The following is a 19864-nucleotide window of genomic DNA, read 5'->3' as shown; positions in this document are numbered from 1 at the left end:
ATAGATCTATCACATTCCAAGAAAATTATATATTTACCCTAAAATCTATCACAATAGTCACTCCTATTGTTGAAGACCCTTACAGACATGACTTTGATCCACCCCGACATTCTTCATGGCAATTGAGTGACTTTACATGTAAGAAATTTCATCTTTTAATCTTTTATAACAATTTCAATGTGCCGCACTTGTTTGGTTATTGATTATTCACAATTCTTAGTATATATGCATGATATATGACACAAATTGCTTGTTTATATTGTTTTTATTGTCCAAAAGTGTATTTCCATGTGTATTTTGATCATTTTCATGCGTTTCTGCACAGATCGATCGTATTTCCGATACGATCACGATACAATACGATACGTCTCTTAAAATCGCCCGACCGATACGATGCCCGATACCGATACTTAAATCCTTGCCTAAAACTAATAAACTTTGAAAGCTAGTCTAAAATAACCCACTTAATGGAGTCTAGTCAAACCTTCTAATAAGTTTCAAAACTAGTCTAAAATAACAGGATTGCAGCATCCAAAAATGATCAGATTTAAGAAAAAGTGAGAAACCTGAGATTCTCCATAAAATATCAGTATTTATTTTCTTAATCAACAAACTCAGGAACAGAATAGTGTGACTTACTTGATATCGCATGAAGGATACTAGCAGAAGCAGAATAGAAAATTAGAAGAAGATATGGCTTGAAGAGCCTCACCCCAAGCCTAGACTAGTATCTCAGCAACCTCCTCAGCATCTCACTGCAGATCTGTCTCTCACAGAAGAATGCTAAAAACCAAATATCATTAAAATTCTTGTTGAAGATTATCGTGCTACAGAAGGGGGAAGTCATTCTCGATCAGATTATTACCTCTGATCAAGATTGACTCCTCATATTTGTTTCCTTCTCTTGTTCTAAGAGTTAGGAGCTGTCCTAGTTCTAGTAGGACTGTTTAGTCCTAGTTTATTTATGTTTTTATCTTGATTCCTATTGTAATTAGGAGTAGGTAGATTAGTTCTGATTTATTCATATTGTAAATAGGATTCCTAAGTAAGTTAGGAATCCTCCCTTTATTTGGAGTTCCAATTATATAAATAAAGCATGGGTGAGGGAGACTGTAAAGTTCGATCACTCTCTTGACAGTTCTCCTCTCTTCTCCACTTCTTCTTCTTCTTCTTCCCATTCTCGGTTATGGTTTCTCCATAGTTTCTGCTGTTACAATTCTGATTTCAAATGCTTAAAGGAGATCTTTTTAAAGAGAGGCTGGGAGGGTTCTAGACCCTTATTGGGACTTTCTTCGAGACTTAATGGCCTGTACATTTCCAAGGACTTACATTGGATCGCTTCAAGATATTTAATGGACTTTACATTTTCAAGATCTTTCACAACTAAACAATAAAACTAACCTATTGACATCCCCAAGACTTCACACCTTTAGAGGACTAGATACAACAAACTAGTTAAATTCGTACGGGCCACTTATTCCACATATATGGGCTTTCAAAATAAGCCCATTTCAATAGAAAACATAAAAATCCCCAGCACATGACCCATATGACCAATTAGACTACTTATTTAACCCATTAGACTAGAAGTTAAGCTTGTTCAGGGTGAATACTAGTGTTGAAACCTCACTTGATCTACAATTCTACATCAGCTCTCCCCAGCTTGAAAGCATCGAACTCTGACGAATATAGAAAGGACATGTAATGCTCATAAAGGTCCAGGTTGATGTACTTATATCATCTCCAAGAATCCATGCACAGTCATGCCTTGATCGACCCTTCCACTTGACAAGGAAAGGGTAAAAACTGCCTTTACGCGTCATGATGAATATGAACTTGTTGTCGACGACATCTTCAATCTTGTCCTGATCTAATGAAGCAAACAGTGGCAACCGAAGGGTATGCTTAGTATCACCCTCATCAGTGTGATGTCTCTTATATAGAGTAAGATCAACAACTTTACATTGCTAATAGACATGCCTGGGGGTAACTCAAGAATGGACCCATCTTCCGAGGGTACAGCTTTGCATGGGTACTGGGTGTAAACCTTTCCTGAGCAATCCATACCATGACCATGTCGCCCGGCTTAAACTTCACGAACCGGCTATGACGATTAGCTGCGACCTTGTATGCATCATTGTTGATTGCAATGTGGCGGTGTATGTGTTGGAATATGTACACCAGAATACCATGGGGGTATTCTGGTCTTTTGGGTGTTTTATTTATTCTTTATTTATGTATTTATGAGCAAGGGTAGAAATGTAATTAGGGTTGTGACACTGTTCATGTAAACAGTACGTGAATAGTGTTTCCCCTTGTAATCTCTTTTATTATTATAAATAGAGAGCTTGACTGATCTCATTGATCATTCAAGCCATTCTCCCATTCTCGGTTCAGCTAACATGGCATCAGAACCAATTCTCTGATCTAGGTTAGAAAAAAACCTTCTTTTCTTCCATCACCTTCTCCCACCTTTCTCTCTCTCTCTCTCTCTCGGCTTCTCCTTCTTCTGTTTTTTCTTCTTCTCATCCTTGTGAGGGGGCAGCACTAACGAGGAAAAACCTAATCCAATGATTTAGTTGCTGCCCTCCTCCCAATCTATTTTTTTTTTTCATAACCTAAATTCTAATCGATACTGCTGGAACCATACCTGCGATATTGGAGCTTTCCAGAATTTTGAAGATCAGATTCCTCACATGAAGGCTGATCCTTCATTGTTGGAGCTCCCTCTGCTTTCTTTTCCAGAACCTATCTACCTCTTCTATCTACTACACTCTCTTTTGTTTTCCAGCTTGGTTCACCCAATCGATCTCACCTTTTTAGGGTTTTTCAAAACCCTGACTCCAATCGATTTTAGGATTCCTCCTTCCAGTTGATGCTGATTTTTTGTGGGTTGTTTTTCTCCAATACAAGGACCATTTGACCTCAATATTGCACTTTTTCAAGTTTTTTTGAAGACTCCTACCCCAACCGATCTCTACTTTTCAGAGTTTTCCAAAACCCTGACACAAATCGATTTTTCGGGATAGGGATGAGCTGCTATAGTGGTTTGGAGGTGGTTCTAACATTAAAAGAGACACTCTAATTCATCAATTCATGGCTTGAAGGTCTATTTACTGCGATAGCTGCTGCCCTACTTTTCTGCAAATTTTTTGGTGTCTCTCCCTCTTGAAGACCAAGTCTCATTCTAACTGGAGATTGGTTGTTCGCATTGGAGGTCCCATTCAAGCAGTACTAATCAGCATCTATTGCAAGTCTACATCAGCAATTGAAGCCCCTTTTCCCTATATCGATCTCAATTTCAGGGTTTTCCAAAACCCTCCTTAGGGTTAGGGCTGTCCTATCAAGCTGATTTTTTTAGGGGAGTCTTATACATACCGGAGGAGTGTTCGACCCAAATTTCAGCATTATCCTTGGAGTATTTTTTGAACAAATTCAGGTTTCTTTCTTATGATCGATTTCTCCAACTATCAACCTATATTTATTTGGTTCCTCTGTGACTGGCTGCATCAATTCCTATTGGATCTGCTGAGTTATTGTCTTCTACTTGCTGGTTCTATTGAGCTATACTACATCCCTTACTGGTTCTATTGATTGGCTTATGTAAGCATGACTGGTTAACTTGTTACTACTGCCTTTATGAGGACTACTGCTGCCCTGGTTTTGAGACTGAGTATCCTACTATTGGAGATCGAAGTTCTTTTACATTGTTGAAGAGTTGAATCTACTACCTTGGAGATCAGTTTATTTGGGATAACAACAGTGTGTTCATGGTTATGGTTGCGACTACGAATCTATTTAGTTGTGTGAAGCTTTTCTACTGGTTCATATCCAGCTTACTTTGAGAACTTGATCCGAGCATTGTTCTCTAATTCAGATCTGGTCCAAGTTTTTCTAGAAGCTTATTACATCAATTCTGCCCAGATATCTTCATCAGTTCTATTCAGCATATGGGAGTTTATAGATTGGAGTTTTTCACACTGGTTCTTCCTTGTTTGAAGATTGCTCAAGCTTGAAGATTGGAGCCTTTCCTTGCTTCAAATCAGATCTGTTTTCTTACTAGATCTGCAAATTGGAGTTTGGTGTTTCTCCCATGCAGGAGTTTCCATCCAAGAAGTTTGTTTGATCGATTGAAGAAGGTCGAAAATTGCTATGTTGCATTATTTTTTCTCCATGATTCTTTATCCCACTGCCTTTTTCACTTACCCATCTCCCATATCATACCTTTGGCATTTACCCATAACCACTTTAAAAGTTTATGGTATACTCTAATTTGCCATTCGTTCTTTTTTAATTACCCATAGCACCTTTGGAAAAATTCTAGAACATCATACTTTTGCCCTATTTCTTACATCATCTTCGTTATTTATCCACGTGTACTACTACACGTAAGGGGGGGGATTACGTAAATTACACCTGTAGACATTGCAGAATGCAGAACTTGCAGGAACATTAGTGCAAAACATAGAAGATTAGTGTTTCTCCACCATTGCCATTGGGTATTCTTTGTTATTAGGTTGAGTTTGCCGTAAGGGGGAGATGGAAGTATTGAGAGTATTGAAGATATTTGGTTGTTGCCTGCCTATTTGAGGATTACAGTGCCTATTTGAGGATTTATAGTTGGGTTGATTCAGTTGTTTCCGCTGCTTGCTGCCCTAGTTTTTCACTTCAAGATTTTACGTCACTATGACACTCTGAGATTCATCACTGGACAGCTATTGAAAATTGGTGAAAACTTTGTTGATCAAGTCTGCCCAGGTTTTGAAGATCAATTATTTCAAGTTCTTGAAGGTTTATTTGGGAGCTTCATTCATCCGTCTATGTGTCAAGCTGGAATGGAATTTGCCACAACTCTGTTACTCCCTATTTTGTTCAAGTTGGGCATTAGTGCCGTATATGCGCCAACTTGAGGGGGTGTGTTAGAATGTTGGAGTGTTAGCATTTTTTTTTCTTATTAGTTCAAGCTGGAGCTTCTTTACTTATTTGTATACTCCAGCTTAAGGGGGAGTGTTGGAATATGTACACCAGAATACCATGGGGGTATTCTGGTCATTTGGGTGTTTTATTTATTCTTTATTTATGTATTTATGAGCAAGGGTAGAAATGTAATTAGGGTTGTAACACTGTTCACGTGAACAGTACGTGAATAGTGTTTCCCTTGTAATCTCTTTTATTATTATAAATAAAGAGCTTGACTGATCTCATTGATCATTCAAGCCATTCTCCCATTCTCGGTTCTGCTAACAGTATGACTGTATGGCAGTGTGAACATCGGTGATATGCCGCTAACTTAGACATGAGGAGGGAGAGGTACCGAATCTACGGGCCTCTTGCATTGAAGACCAGGTACTTCCACAAAAGGTGTGTGAGCTGCGGTTGACAAAACAGTTGTAGGAAAACTCAGCAATGTCAAGAATTGAGGGCCAAGTCTTCTCATAATCTCATACAAGACACCATAGAAGATTGCCTACACTTCAATTCACAACTTTGGTTTGTCCATCCGTTTGTGGGTGCCATCAAAAATTGCAACTATGTGTTTGTCCTTAACCACAAAGTCTTCCAACGATAACTCATGAACTTAACATCACGATCGGAGACAATCGATTCCAACAATCCATGTAGTCGCACCACTACTTTGAGAAATGGGTGCAATATGGCCAGCATCATAAGTCTTTTGATGAGCCATGAAGTGTGCCATTTTTGAGAACCTGTCCACCACCAGAAAGGGTCAAGTTTTTCCATAGTAGAGGGCAGTCTAACCATGAAGTCCATGCTGATATGCAACAACAATGGTGCATGAGGTACGGGCAGCAGGGAGTATAGTCATGTATTTTGCTTCGTTCCTTTAGCAAACAGCCACATACAACACCTCTTTATCACATTTTGGACATCTCTTTGAAGATGGAGCCAATAGTAAAGATCAGCCACCTGAATTTTGGGGATAAGAAACCCTGGCTAAAGCCCCAGCCAACCCGCTGATTGGACCTACTGATTGTCTATATGTCGAATATTTCCATGGAGTCGACTCGAGGTTATGGGTACCAAGGATTTAAGTCTCGGTCCGTATCGTATCGTCTCGGCCGATACGTCTCGGTATCGGTCGTGGTCGATCGATCGAGGTCGAAGCGTATCTTTTTTAAAATGTAAATGTCTCCTGTATCGAGGCGTATCGGCCGGGCGTGCCGATCGATACGATCACGATCGATACGTATCAATACGATCGAGAGTTTTTAAAAAAGAGTATTTTATTATATTTAAAAAAGCGATATGTATCGAGGCGTATCGAGTTGTCTCGATATGTATCGATATGTATCGACGATACATACCGATACATATCGAGGCGACTCGATACGTCTCGATCACGTATCGTTAACTTAAAAAACACATGGCCATTTCATTGTTTTCACCTAAAACTCGATTTCTAGCAGTCTGGCGGAATAAAGGTCTTCCGCTTTGAGAAACCCTTCCAAAAACACATTTAAACTTGTTTTTTGGGTAAGATTTCTTGAGGGCTTTCAATTCTTTGCCAAAAACGAACTGAGAGGAGCTGAAATCACATCATTTGGTGGATCTAACAGCCTACATTGAATTCAAAAGCTGTTCTTGAAGGGTTAGGTAAGTTTTTGAAAAAAACTTGAATCTTTTGCTTTAATCTTTGATTATTGGTATGTTTTTGGTATGAATCAAAGAGAATATGTTAAACAAACATAGAAATTGCATTCTTTGTATGCATTTACAAAGATTTGGTTTCAAATCCATGTTTCTTTGACCATTTTTACCCAAAACTGAAAATTCCTTCTTTAAAATGAAATTTTTTTTTTTGTTCTTCTTAACTTTAAAACAAATGGTAATGTTTATAAGATATGGAGTACATTCTGTATAGATGTATGACATCCCAAGAAGATTATACATTTACCCTAAAATCTGTATTATTTTTTTTTTTTTGGCTATTTTCTGAATTTATATAATACTTAAAAAAATGTAAAAAATCTGATTTTTCCATCTATACTCTTTCATTATAATTTGATAAAATGTATAATTGGCTGAAATAGAATCAAAGACTTAGATTCATATATGTAGTACATTTACATTATGTCATTTTTTTTAATTATTTAAAAAATTAAATAATGTGTAACTAGTTGTAGAAAATATAAAAATGTTTAAATATTGTTTAGGGCAACTTTGCTAGGTAGTAAATAAAAGAAGATGATGCAATGCATGACATGCATCATAATGTGTGTCTATACTTGTATAAATAATAAATTATTGATGTGTGGATTTGAATATTGTTTAATATATATCTTATATAGTTATCTACTTTTGTTTGGTATTTAGGGCGATGCCGCGACAACAAGACATTGGGTGGTCTTATTGTACCAAAATAAACAATAATAGATTGCATACGGTCAACCACTGTGACACCCAACATCTTGGAGGTGGGGTAACTCGGCAAAAAGAGAACATGGCGGGAGGATATGGAAATGTTTCCAAGTGTACACGAGTGTCTGTAGAGTTAAGCGGGGCAATGCAAAAACACCTTAGAGATTCCAAAAAAATACAAGCAAGCACATGATGATGTTGATGCATTGGTTAAAAATTTGATGGAAGATTTTGAAGATTATGAAGGATCGGATATGGAAGCAGAGGAGGACCTAGAGTTGGCATTGGCGATGAAACAATCAAGACATGAAGCAAAAGAGCAACAATGGAGAGGTGAGCAATTGATTAGAAGTCAATCAGCTCGACCCAGCCGAGGCCTGTAGATATTGGTGTTGGCTCCTCTTGTCGTCCATCTCTAAGTAAGGGTAAGCAGCTGTTGGCCTTAGTAGAGCAACAGTGTGAAGGAGATGTTTGACCGGTTTACAAAGAGTGGTAAGGGTAAGAGAAAGAAGAGCCCGGATATCGAGACATGGATCCTAATGTCTATAGAGCAAGGATGCTAGCCAACGAGAGGATTGAAGAAAGCTTTCAACCCAAAACACTTAGTAAAATGATAGGCGAGCAATCTCCAGGATGGTTCCACGATTCTATGATTCCACCACATAAGGCCAAAGATCCCCACTTGAAGGCCATGGTAAAGGAGATTCAGCGGTGTGGGCAAAATGTTAAGCCACCCACACCTCATGAGATTGCTGGGTCTTACTTGGATGATATTGTCCAAGAGGTGCATGAGTATGTAGAGAGGTTCAAGGAGAAGTGGCCACTATATGGAGTGACCATCATGTGTGATGGATGGAGTGGACCAACAAGATTATCCATCATCAATTTTCTTATCTCTTGTGATGGAAGGACGATCTTCCACAAGTCGGTCAATGTATCTAGTGAAATCAAAGATGCCAACTACTTGTACAAGTTAATGGATGAAGTTGTGGAGGACATAGGAGAAGAAAATGTTGTCCAAGTAGTAGCTGACAATGCAGCAAATTTCAAGAAAGCTGGTCGATTGCTTATGTTAAAGAGGCAACATTTATTTTGGACACCATGTGCAGCTCATTGCATAGATTTGATGTTTAAGGACATAGGAGAATTGCCCACGGTCCAAAAGTTGGTTGGTAATGCAGGAAAATCACCAACTTTATTTACAACCATAGTTGGGTTTTGGCATTGATGAGGAGTTATACACAAGGGGATTTAGTGAGGCTGCAACAACAAGATTTGCAACAAATTACATTGCAATTGATAGCCTCATTTCCGAAAGCATGGGCTGCTACGGATGTTCACCTCTCTTGAGTGGTTGACTAGCAATTATGCAAGAGTCTGAAATTGGGAGATTTGTTCAAGATCTTGTCACCTCCTCAAAGTTTTGGGCTGCGATGGGCCGACTTTATAATGTTATGATGCCACTCTTTTGTGCCTTCGAGAGGTTGATGGGGATAAAGAAGCGGACCATGGGCAAGATGGTAGAGGCCATGGGATGTGTGAAGAGAAAAATACATGAGAATAACTGAACATCAAACAAGAAGTATTTGAAGATTATATCCGATCGATGGGAAAATATGTTGGTTCAAGATGTTCATTAGGCGGGTAATCTTATAAGTATATGACTTTGGTTTCATGTTAAACACTTAGTAGTTAGTAAGTTACTATTTATTTATTTATTATTAGAATTTCTAGGTTTCTAACCATCCATTACAAACCATGTGCAGCATATTATTTGAATCCGGATATCCAATACTCCAATGATATAGGGTGTAGACCGGATCTATTGCGTGCCCTAAGGAATGTTGTGAGCAGAATGGAGCGGATGTAGCAAAGGCCACACTTGCCATGGATGAGGTTAGAACTAAATTAGTTGTATAAATGATTGAAACCAAGAATAGAGTGATTAGTGGAAGTGGAACTAATATATATATTTTTTTAATACCTCTCTAGGCTAAGTATTTTTGGGAGGCCACTCGTGGTTTTGATAGAATGGCTATCCATGCTAGGAGCACACAACGCCCGTAAGTTAGGTTTACCTAATTTATTATATCATTTAAAAATTGTTTTAAGGTTTTGTCTTTTAATATTTCATTTATTATTGTGCGGTGATTGGTGGCTCAATTATGGGGTACTAGTGCTCCACACTTAACCCGAATGCACTGAGTATTATCCTGACGGCATCCTCTAGTGGCTGCGAACGTAATCGAGTACATTCGGGTTGATACACACCAAACCCCAAATCGTCTCAATTATTCAAAGTTGGAGAAGCTAGTGTATGTCCATTACAACATGAAGTGAAGCTTAAATATTTAGAGTGGAAAGAGAAGGAGATGATGTAGATGTCAACCCAATAGACATCAACCACCTACTTGACGATGAAGATCCAGTTAGAGCATGGATAGAAAATGCGATAAGGTATTGGTGATGGATCAATTAAGTGAGGATCGCTAGACAACCAAACCTGATCCGGTGATAGAGAGCATCATTCAACGGATGGATGAGGATGCAACACAGCCACCATCACAAGATCCTTGTCCTAATGTTGAAGAAAATGAAAGTAGCTCAAAGAAGGTTTAGTCGGAGAGGACGAGGTCAGGTCATCCGTATGGAGGAACTCAACAACATGTTGATGATGAGGATGAAGAACGGCGATGGTGATGGTGATGGTGATGGTGGTGGTGGTTACATTGCTGCTGCTTCTGCTGCTGCTGATGATGATGATGATGATGATGATGATGATGGCGATGATGATGATGGTAGTGGTGGTGGTGGTGGTGGTGGCCATGGTCTTGGAGGTAGTGGTGGTGGCCGCGAGGCTTCACAACATCGTGTTGGGGTTCGATTCACATGTGAGGCGGGATACACACATACTACCCAAGATATGGATCATAGTGCTTTGAGCCTGCGGCCATAAGACTTACTCGCGGAAGCCGCAAAGGGCAAGTTTGCCAAGCGCTCCTACAATCCATATGATAGTGATGTGCTTATGAGTGGCATGGAGTCACTTAGCATTAGTTACGATTATCTTGGTGCTTCATCGGGCCGTGGGCATTATGCATCGGGTTCTTCTTGAAGCTATGGACATGGGGCTTACGTAGGGTATGGAAGTTATGGATACGGAGAGAATCAAGCACAAGCACAACCTAGTCTTTGTCATGACATTAGCCGCTCCGAGAAGCGCACGATTCTACTATGAGTGGGAGAGTCACTACCATCGAGTATTTTGGTGGCTCGATGTGTGCTTATGTTCGACAGACACAACATCATCTTAGTCACTCCTATTGTTAAAGACCCTTACGGACATGACTTTGATCCACCCGACATTCTTATGGCAATAGAGTGACTCTATATGTAAAGAATTTCATCTTTTAATCTTTTATAACAATTTCAAACTACCACCTTTGCGGTTATTGATTATTCACAATTCTTAGTATATATGCATGATATATGACACAAATTGCTTGTTTATATTGTTTTTGTGTCCAAAAGTGTATTTTCATGTGTATTTTGATCATTTTCATGCGTTTACGCACGATCAATCGTATCTCCGATCACGATACGATCGTCTCTTAAAATCGCTTTGACCGATCGATACCGATACGAGACTTAAATCCTTGATGGGTACTGAGGTAATGAACACCTAGAGGATAAAAAGACTAATTTTATTTTTTACTAGATCCGATTGGCCTGAGTCTAGCAGTTGAATGAATAGAAAAGGAAATGGTTTCGAAAAAAGATAAGATTCAAATTCTCCCTCTTTTTTAAGAAAATCTTTTATTTGCTTGAAAGAATGGGGAAGTTGAAAAAGAAAAAGGAGCTATGGATTCTTGCACAATTCATTTTTATGGTCAGACTTCAACGGTTCCTTCGGGACGTACCTATCAATAAACAACTCCCTCGTCAAAAAAAGATAAAACTCCGTTCAGTCTGATCTTAAGTTCGATACAAAATCAGTTAATGAGCTAAAGGTAGCTTGTCTCGCTCTCCTCACTAAAAAATGCCCAACCGGGATAGTCATCGAGTCTGGCCAAAGAAATAGCCTTATGGGTTGGGACACAAATAGAGATTATTACTTTAGTCGATCAATATTCAGTGGTATGGGGCCAGGTAAATCGAATGAAACCTGGCGAAAAAGAAGCATACGAAGAAAGCCCTGGTCTACGACCACCCTGCGGTCGAGCTGGTCTAGGACCACCCCGGTTCTCAAAGCAGAGGAAGGGTGGGCAGCAGGTACCACGAGCCCTCTGTTCCACACATCTATCCAAAAGCAAGTGTAGTTCACCGGTTCCACCGAATGCTCCTATCTCTCGGCAAAGATCGTGTGAGTGTGTAGTTATGCTTCGCCATAGAATAGATCGACCCAGTTCCCGTTCTTTTCAGGTGCACTGTATTCTGAAATATTCTGATATTTTTTTTTTTTTTTTGGGGTGGATAAAAAATATATTACCAAAGGAGAGAAAGAAACAGAGAGCCCTAAAGGGAGAAGGGGAGAGAAAAGAGAAACCGCCAACCGAAGCAATGGCTAAGGGGCAGTAGCAACAACAGTAACATTAGAGAGACCCCAGGAATCAACAATAAGCCTGTTCCTTGGGGAGTCTATACAAAAGGAGGGGAGAGCTAGGGATAACTTTGCTTTAATTTCAAAGGAAATGGAGTCCCAAATCATACTGTAAGATCGAGATTTGGAGGTCCATTTCCTAATATTGCACTCCATCCAAATATGATTAAGAGTTGCACAAAAAGCCATTTTGCCGACTGAGTCACAAATAGAGGAGCCGGCGAAAGTCATATCGATCCAAACCCACTCTCTAGAGAAGGGCAGAATTCTTCTTTGGGCAGGTCAGCATTTGCTGAGAACGCCTTTCCAAATTGCAGCAGACATAGGGCATTCAAAGAAGAGATGATTGAGATCTTCATCATTGTTCCAGCAGAGGCAGCAAGCTGAAGGAGCAGAGATGTGACGGCTGCGAAGGAAATCCTGCGTGGGCAGGCATTTGGTGAAGACTCGCCAGGCTGTGAAGCAATGCCTAGGAATGTGATGCTTAAACCAAAGAAGCTTCCTCCAAGGAACCACAGAGCCATTTGTACGAATGAGGTTCCAAGCTGCTTTGGAGGAGAAGGAGCTGCAATTGGGAGAAGACCAAGTAACAAGATTGGTGGACAGTATGAAGGATGTTATATGTGATGAATCCATATTTATTAGATTAGACTTGTTACTAGTATGAAGGAATTGAAGTGATTTCGATACGCATAAAAAATCGTTTTGGTGGACAAAAACTGCTTCGTTTTATGGGTGTTCCATATACGTCTGCCTTTGCGCTCGTGATACAGTACTCGTGCAACAGCACTTACGGCGTGCTCACGCCGGTCGACTACAAGGCCCTATGCCTTGGTATAGTACAGGTGGTGGAGAGCGCGCCTTACTCAAATAGGGGCCTTTAGCTATAGTGGGGCCCTTGATTCTTGCCGTAGCTTCATTTGCTCTTTAAACTGTAACAGTTCTTTATTCATGCAAATCTTTCTCTTCAAAGTTTCAAGTTTTCTCTCTAATTCTTCTCCTTACTTGAAAGAGAAAGAGTACAGGCTGCTGCTTCAGGTGGATTGATCAAAGTAGCCTTCTAAAATGCCCTGAACCCAACTCGCTTACTGTGCGAGCTACAAGAGCGAGCCAGCTTAAATGATGGAAAGAGCTTTCAAACAAATAAAGAGCTTTAATAACTGGGGACTTGACGTAAGAAAAACACTAATCAGTAAGATTAATGAAGTAGCAATTAATGCAAAAATAGCCAATTGAAAAGCAATGGTCATGTTTCTAATCCTCCAAGCTACTAACAAATGAACTCTACCATTTGATCCCTCTCTCAGCCAAGCGTTCTGTTGGATTTGCATCCCACACTTTATAGGGAAGAGGGGTTGGCCGTACATGAGAAATCAATATTGCTGAGATCGCGATGGCGGGCATTAGCATTAGAGGCTCAGGAATATAAAATCGTCGTCTGCCGGAATGGAAATAGGTTTTATACTTGCCAAAGTGTCCTCCTAAGCCACCTCCATGTACCTCCCAAATGGGGTACTGCCTCAAGGAAGTGTTGGGAATGCATAAGCTAGTTCCCATGAAAAGAAAGCCATTATGTAATGAATATTTTGCATCAGTAACCCCTTGCTGTAAAATCTTATAAACAGCAGCAGAATCAGCATCGGAAGGGTACCCATCTTTGATATATTCATGCTCATACTGTGGTTGTAAAGGTATATAAGGTAAGTACTTTTCTGCTCAATTCATCAACCACTTGGTTCTCTTTTCCAGTCATATATATCAAGGTAAACATGAATTCTTGGAGGTATGATACCTACTTGGCATGGCTATGATCATCGTTCTTTGGGAGTGCAAGTGCTTGAGTACTTCGTGGTCGGAAAAGAGTACGAACTACTTGCCGATTAACTAATGTCTCCAATGTTTGAGCACTTGTACTATATCATTAAACTCAAGATCATATGTAGAGTATTTCTTCTTTGCATCATTCAACTTTTCACTACAGAAAGTAATATAATGCCTCCTTGCATAAGGACATCACCAATACCAACATGAGAAGCATCCATAACCACCTCAGGCATGCAATAAAAATCTGGTAGTTGTAAGTTGTAACACCGAGGCCTCTATCATCTTCCTCTTGATGAATGTGCAGGTTTTTATAGCGGTTGGGATCCACTCGAACTTGCCCTTGCTTTGCTTCATGCACTTGGTGATGGGTGCCATGATCATAGTTCAAAATCTCGCGAAATTTCGATCGAGATTTCGGAAATTTCGGATATTTCGAGCTGGTCGAAACGAAATGCTACTTCAAATCGAAAAAATACAATATCTCGAGCGAAATTCTTGAAATTTCATGATATCTCGAGGAAAAATCTCGCGAGATTTTGAATTTTTCGTCAAACCCCTTTATATAAAAGACCACATTTCGTCAGTCTCGATCGAAACGAGACTTCAAAACAATGGTTTTTGCTTGGTTTTTGCTCATTTCTTCTCCATTCTTCCACTTCCCATTTGAATCCTTGCAGCATCTACGCCGGAACCACTTGGAGAACACAAGATTCAAACTCCTTAGCACATCTGTGAAACCTTTCCACTATTCCAGGTAAAACCATATTCTCAAAATTGGTTTTTTTTAGGAAAATGCATGATCAATATGTTTGTTTGTGATGAAATAAATATATGTTAGACACCGGAAGCCGATCTACAACTTCACGGTGTCGAAAACACCATTTTGGGTGACTATTTTTGCAATTTGAACATTTAAATATGTTTATATAGCCTAAAATAGGGTTTCCATGAAGTTTCAGGCCTTAACTTGGCCTAAAACCCACCCAAATGACCTACCAAAACATACTAGAAAAATACAATATTTCGACCGAAATATCCAAAATATTTTGGTCAGCCCAAAATACCAAAACGAAACGAGTTCTCGAACAATGGCCATGATAGCACTGAATCTTTTAATGAACCATCAGTACAAAGATGCTAGGCCATGAAAACTCCTAACCTTGGTGAGAGTTTTAAGTATAGGCCAATTGGCAATGCTGTGGACCTTCTCCGGATTAACTTCTACGCCCCTTAACGACACAATGAAACCAAGGAACACAACCTTGGGTAGTATGAATGAGCACTTCTTGAGGTTGATGTAGAGCTTTTCAGCTCGTAGGACTCTCATCACATGCCTCAAGTGGTAAAGGTGATCATCTTTTGCCTTGCTGTAAATTAAGATGCCGTCAAAATAAACAACTAGAAATTTGACGATGAAGGGATAAAGTTTAAACCCTCATAAAGGTGCTAGAGGCATTGGTAAAGCCAAAGGGCATGACTTTCCATTCACATAGTCTATCCTTTGTCTTGAATGTCATTTTCCATTTGTCACCGGGATGAATGCTAATCTGAGGATAGCCACTCTTGAGATCCTTCTGGAGAAAATTGTGGCTCGCGTCAACATGTCGAGCATGTCATTAAGTTGAGGAATAGAAAACTGTACTTGACAATGATTTTGTTAATTACCCGATTATTTATACATGCACTACCATCTGTCCTTTAGTGTGAGTAGAGCCGGTACAGCGCATGGACTAATGCTCTCTTGAATGAATCCTTTCTTCAGCAGCTCATCCACTTGTCAACAGAGCTCGACATGCTCAATAGGACTAAGACGATAAGTGGACAGCTTCGGCAACCCCGACTCTGGCACTAGATTGATAGCATGTTGAAAGTCTCTCATAGGCAAGCATAGTTCTCAAGGCGGAGCCTAAGCTCAGCCTAGGCATCCAGGCACCTTGGGCGCCTTGGTTGCCTGTTTGGTGTCGCCTTGAATTTTGCCCCTCTCCAACACCTTGAATCGCCTAGATGCCGTGACGACTATGTAGGCAAGAGCTCATCTACAAGATCCTCCAGTACTCGGTCTGCAAAACCAAAAATTAAATCTCAAATAGGCTTTGGAAGCTTAGGTTCAGTTATAGAAACAACTTCCTTAGCCACCAAAGCCAATATCAACCCAGTCTCTTTGCTAGTTTTGAGGAATTCCTGTTGTGGTAGGGCCAGCAGCTTCTTGACCATATGTTGTCCTTCGAATGGTCAATTCGAATGGCTGATTCAGTCTTTTGAATGGTCTTCAGCAGATCAGCAACTTTCAGGGCAGAACTCTCACTAAAATTGATTGGAATAAAAGATTAAAAAAATAGAAAATAGAAGATATAAATGGATAAAAAGGTTTGAGCCTCTCACTCTCTCCCTTGGGTCTCTCACCCACGGCCTCTCACAGTTGCTGCATCTCGCAGCCACTGCATCTCACAACTACCAAGCCAAAGCTTTCTCCTTTTTTTTAAAACCCAAATTGTTGGGGACTCCAAGGGAGTCTATTACATTATATACGCAGCAAGACTTGCCTCAAAAAGAAGGAAATAAAAAATAGAAACTTACAAGAAAGGAAAAAACCGGGAAAAGGAAACAAATACTTTCCTATACCGAAACTAAGTTGCTTGTAAAGTCAAACCAACTTATTACAAAAGGAATAAACTAAAAATAGAAACTAGATCTATGCCAAAATAGAAATTAATGAAATAACAACTAGGGATATAATATTGGCAGCATCTAATCTTTCATGCCAGCTGTCCATATGACCCACAGCACTGTTCACGTAAATAGTACCACATGGACAATAACTCGTGGTACTGTTCACATTAAAAAAAAAAATTTGGGGGGGGGGGGGGGGAATTCTGTCTTGGTCCCCTTCTTTTTTTCATGCTTCTCTCTGGACTGGGGCTGCCTTATGAGATGCTCCATCAAACCAACAAAAACCTGCCACATCATCAGACCAGGCTGCCTCTCACAGCAGTTAAATCCCACAACTACACTGGGCTGGTTTTGGGGCTTGTTCCTGCGGCTAGCCGGCTACACATGGACCTGTGATCTACATCACCCTAGGATAAGGTGGTGGAGCTTAAAGGGGGGTTGCCTCGAATTCATCCACTGAGAAAGTAGTCAAACAAGGAAAGTGGGACTTTGGGGGAGACACTAACACAATGCGGAACGAGATAACGACTTGTATTAAGAAGGTTGCTAAAAATGTCCCAGGGGAATTGAAAAGAAAACATCACCCCACTAGGAAGACTTGGTGGTGGGATTATGAGGTTCAAGCAGCCATTAAGACTAAGAAAGCTAGTTTTAAGACATGGCAAAGGACTGAAGATGCTGAGTATCTAAAAAGGTACAAGTCTACCAGAAATTAAGCTAAGAAAATTGTGGGGAAAGCAAGGGCAAAGAACTAAAGAATTATGAAGATCTCTATAACCATCTGAACACAAAGGAAGGAGACCATTGGGATCAGTGTAAGCTTCAACCTTTAGATGGATTTTCTATCGGTAGAGCCAACCCAATCAGCATCAGTGTAAGCTTCAACCTTTAGATGACCACTGGGAGATAAAAGTATTCCTTCTCTTGGAGCAGACTTCAAATATCGTAGGATGCGAAGAACTGCCTCCATATGAGAGGAATAAGGATCATGCATGAACTGGCTTACCAAACTCACGACAATAGCTAGATCTGGCCGTGTATGAGAGAGGTAGATTAGTTTGCCAACTAATCGCTGATAGCGACCTTTGTCCACTAGTTCACCTTCTTTCTCCTTGAGCCTTGTAGTAGCTACCATAGGAGTATCTGAAGGATGACATCCCAACAACCCAGTCTCAAACAATAGTTCTAGGATATATTTTCTTTGAGAAAGGAAGATGCCCTTTGCAGATCGAGCAACCTCTATCCCATGAAAATATTTTAGAGTTCCTAGATCCTTTATTTCGAACTCACAGCCAAGGAAGTGCTTCAATTTGTTGATCTCATCACCATCATTTTCGATTACCACAATATCGTCAACATAGACTATGAGAATGGTTACCTTATCACCAACTCGTTTGATAAACAAGGTATGATTAGCATTGCTTTGCTTATATCCCACAAAAATCATAGCTTTGTGAAACCTACCGAACCAAGCTCTAGGTGATTGTTTCAACCCATAGAGAGCACGCTTCAATTTACAAACCTTACCCCTGGTCATGTCATCAGAAAATCCTAGTGGAATGTCCATATACAAACTCTTCCTCTAGCTCTCCTTGGAGGAAGGGATTCTTCATATCCAGTTGTTGAAAATCCCATTCAAGATTTATAACACAAGATAATAACACTCTTATAGTATTGAGTTTTACCACTGGTGCGAAGGTCTCTTGATAGTCAACTTCATATGTCTGAGTGAAGCCCTTTACAACCAGACGTGCCTTGTATCGATCCACTGTCCCATCAACCTACTGTTTGACCACAAACACCCATTTACATCCCACTGGTTTTTTCCCTGGAGGAAGAACTACAAGATCCCATGTATTATTTCTTTTCAATGCTCTCATTTCTTCCAACATTGTTGCCTTCCACTTTCCATCTATAAAAGTTTCCTGCCAATTTTTAGGAATGTAAACAGAAGAAAGAGAGGACACAAATGCACGAAAGGATGGAGAAAGAGAACTATAAAAAATAAAACAAGAAATGAGATGTTGAGTGCAAGTTCTAGTACCTTTGCAATGAGAAATAGGCAGGTCGGGAGGTGAAATCTTACCAGGAGAAGTAGGGTCTGGATCCAGAGTCAGCAACTGGATAGGTTCTGGAGCTACAGTGGATTGAAGTTGCCCTTTTTTGGAACATCCTCTTTGATAAGTTAAATGTTGGAGTTGTCAATCCTCTTCTGAAATTCACCAATGGTTCTCTGGACTGGAGTCAACTCCCCCTGAGTAGGAACTTCACCATCACTATATTCCATGATCTCCCCCTGTATAGGATTCTCTTTAGCTAAAGGAGTTAGGGCAGCAGCCAAAGGAGGAGGAATCTCAAGGGAAGGAAACACATCTTCACTAGAACTCTCCCCCTGAAGAGGTGGTGAAGAATAGGAAAAGCTTTCATAAAAAATGACATCCATACTAACCAAAGTACAACGGGAAGGGGGATGGTAACACTTAAAACCTTTCTGGGTTGGAGAATAACCCAAAAAGATACACCGTAACCCATAGGGTTCAAGTTTTCCAGGGGACTTTGTATCCATAGCATAACACACACAGCCAAACTCTTTGGGTGAAACCACAAAAGAGGAACTCCCAAGTAAAACCTTAACCGGACTACGGGAGTCAAGAACCCGAGTAGGCAGTCGATTAATGAGATAGGTTGCAGTGAGAACAGCATCCCCCCAATATTGGGAAAGAACATGTCGAGCAAACATCAATGCTCTGGCCAATTCTAATAAGTGGTGGCTCTTCCTTTCAGCTACACCATTTTGGGTTGGGATATCGACACAACTAGTCTAGTGAATAATACCATGGTCAGCAAGATATTTTTGGAAGTGACCTTCCTTATACTCTGTTCCATTGTCACTTCTCAAAATTTTGAGAGTGGCCTGAAATTGAGTTTGAAGCATCTTATGGAAATGCTGAAAACATGAAAAAAAAAACCCTGATTTTTTACACAAAAAATATACCCATGTGTTTCTAGAGTGACAGTCAATAAATGAAACAAACCAACGATGCACAGGATTAGAAGTTTTATGACTAGGACCCCAAACATCAGAATGAATCATATGAAAAACAGAACTTTTTTTATTTAAAATAGAATAAGTTGAACGAGTCTGTTTGGCCAGAACACAAGCCTCGCAAAAAAATTCATCTTTATTACATTCTTTGACTAAAGTAGGAAACAAATGAGATAAAGTTCCTAATGGAGGGTGACATAATCTAGAGTGCCATTGGTAAAGTTCCGGAGAGACCAAAGAGTTCTGATGTAGTAGAGAAGGTAATGTTGGTGGAGAAGGACGGCCATCATCAAGCAAGTACAATCCACCGTGTACCTTACCACATCCAATTGTCTTCCCTGTCA

At 40.0% G+C, this 19864-nt stretch overlaps 1 protein-coding gene and 2 long non-coding RNA genes across 3 annotated transcripts in view; 1 reads left to right on the top strand and 2 right to left on the bottom strand.

The window, feature by feature from the left end:
• The window catches only part of LOC122660890 (presequence protease 1, chloroplastic/mitochondrial-like), a 58571-nt gene that overhangs the window by 20096 nt on the left and 18611 nt on the right, over nucleotides 1-19864 (bottom strand). The gene's annotated exons all lie outside the window — the stretch shown is intronic.
• On the bottom strand, nucleotides 602-18855 carry LOC122660892. Its single transcript, XR_006332799.1, has 4 exons — nucleotides 18844-18855; nucleotides 7974-7981; nucleotides 2802-2815; nucleotides 602-743 (listed from the first exon to the last, which is right to left on the bottom strand). It is a non-coding gene; the product is annotated as an uncharacterized LOC122660892 (long non-coding RNA).
• Nucleotides 8987-18500, top strand: LOC122660893. The gene is made up of 3 exons (XR_006332800.1): nucleotides 8987-8998; nucleotides 12587-12744; nucleotides 18489-18500. It is a non-coding gene; the product is annotated as an uncharacterized LOC122660893 (long non-coding RNA).

The sequence above is a fragment of the Telopea speciosissima genome, chromosome 5 (genome assembly GCF_018873765.1).
Source record: "Telopea speciosissima isolate NSW1024214 ecotype Mountain lineage chromosome 5, Tspe_v1, whole genome shotgun sequence".
NCBI classification, from domain to species: Eukaryota; Viridiplantae; Streptophyta; class Magnoliopsida; order Proteales; family Proteaceae; genus Telopea; species Telopea speciosissima.
Note: the sequence above shows the minus strand (reverse complement) of the source record. Positions and strands in the feature narration are given on the sequence as shown.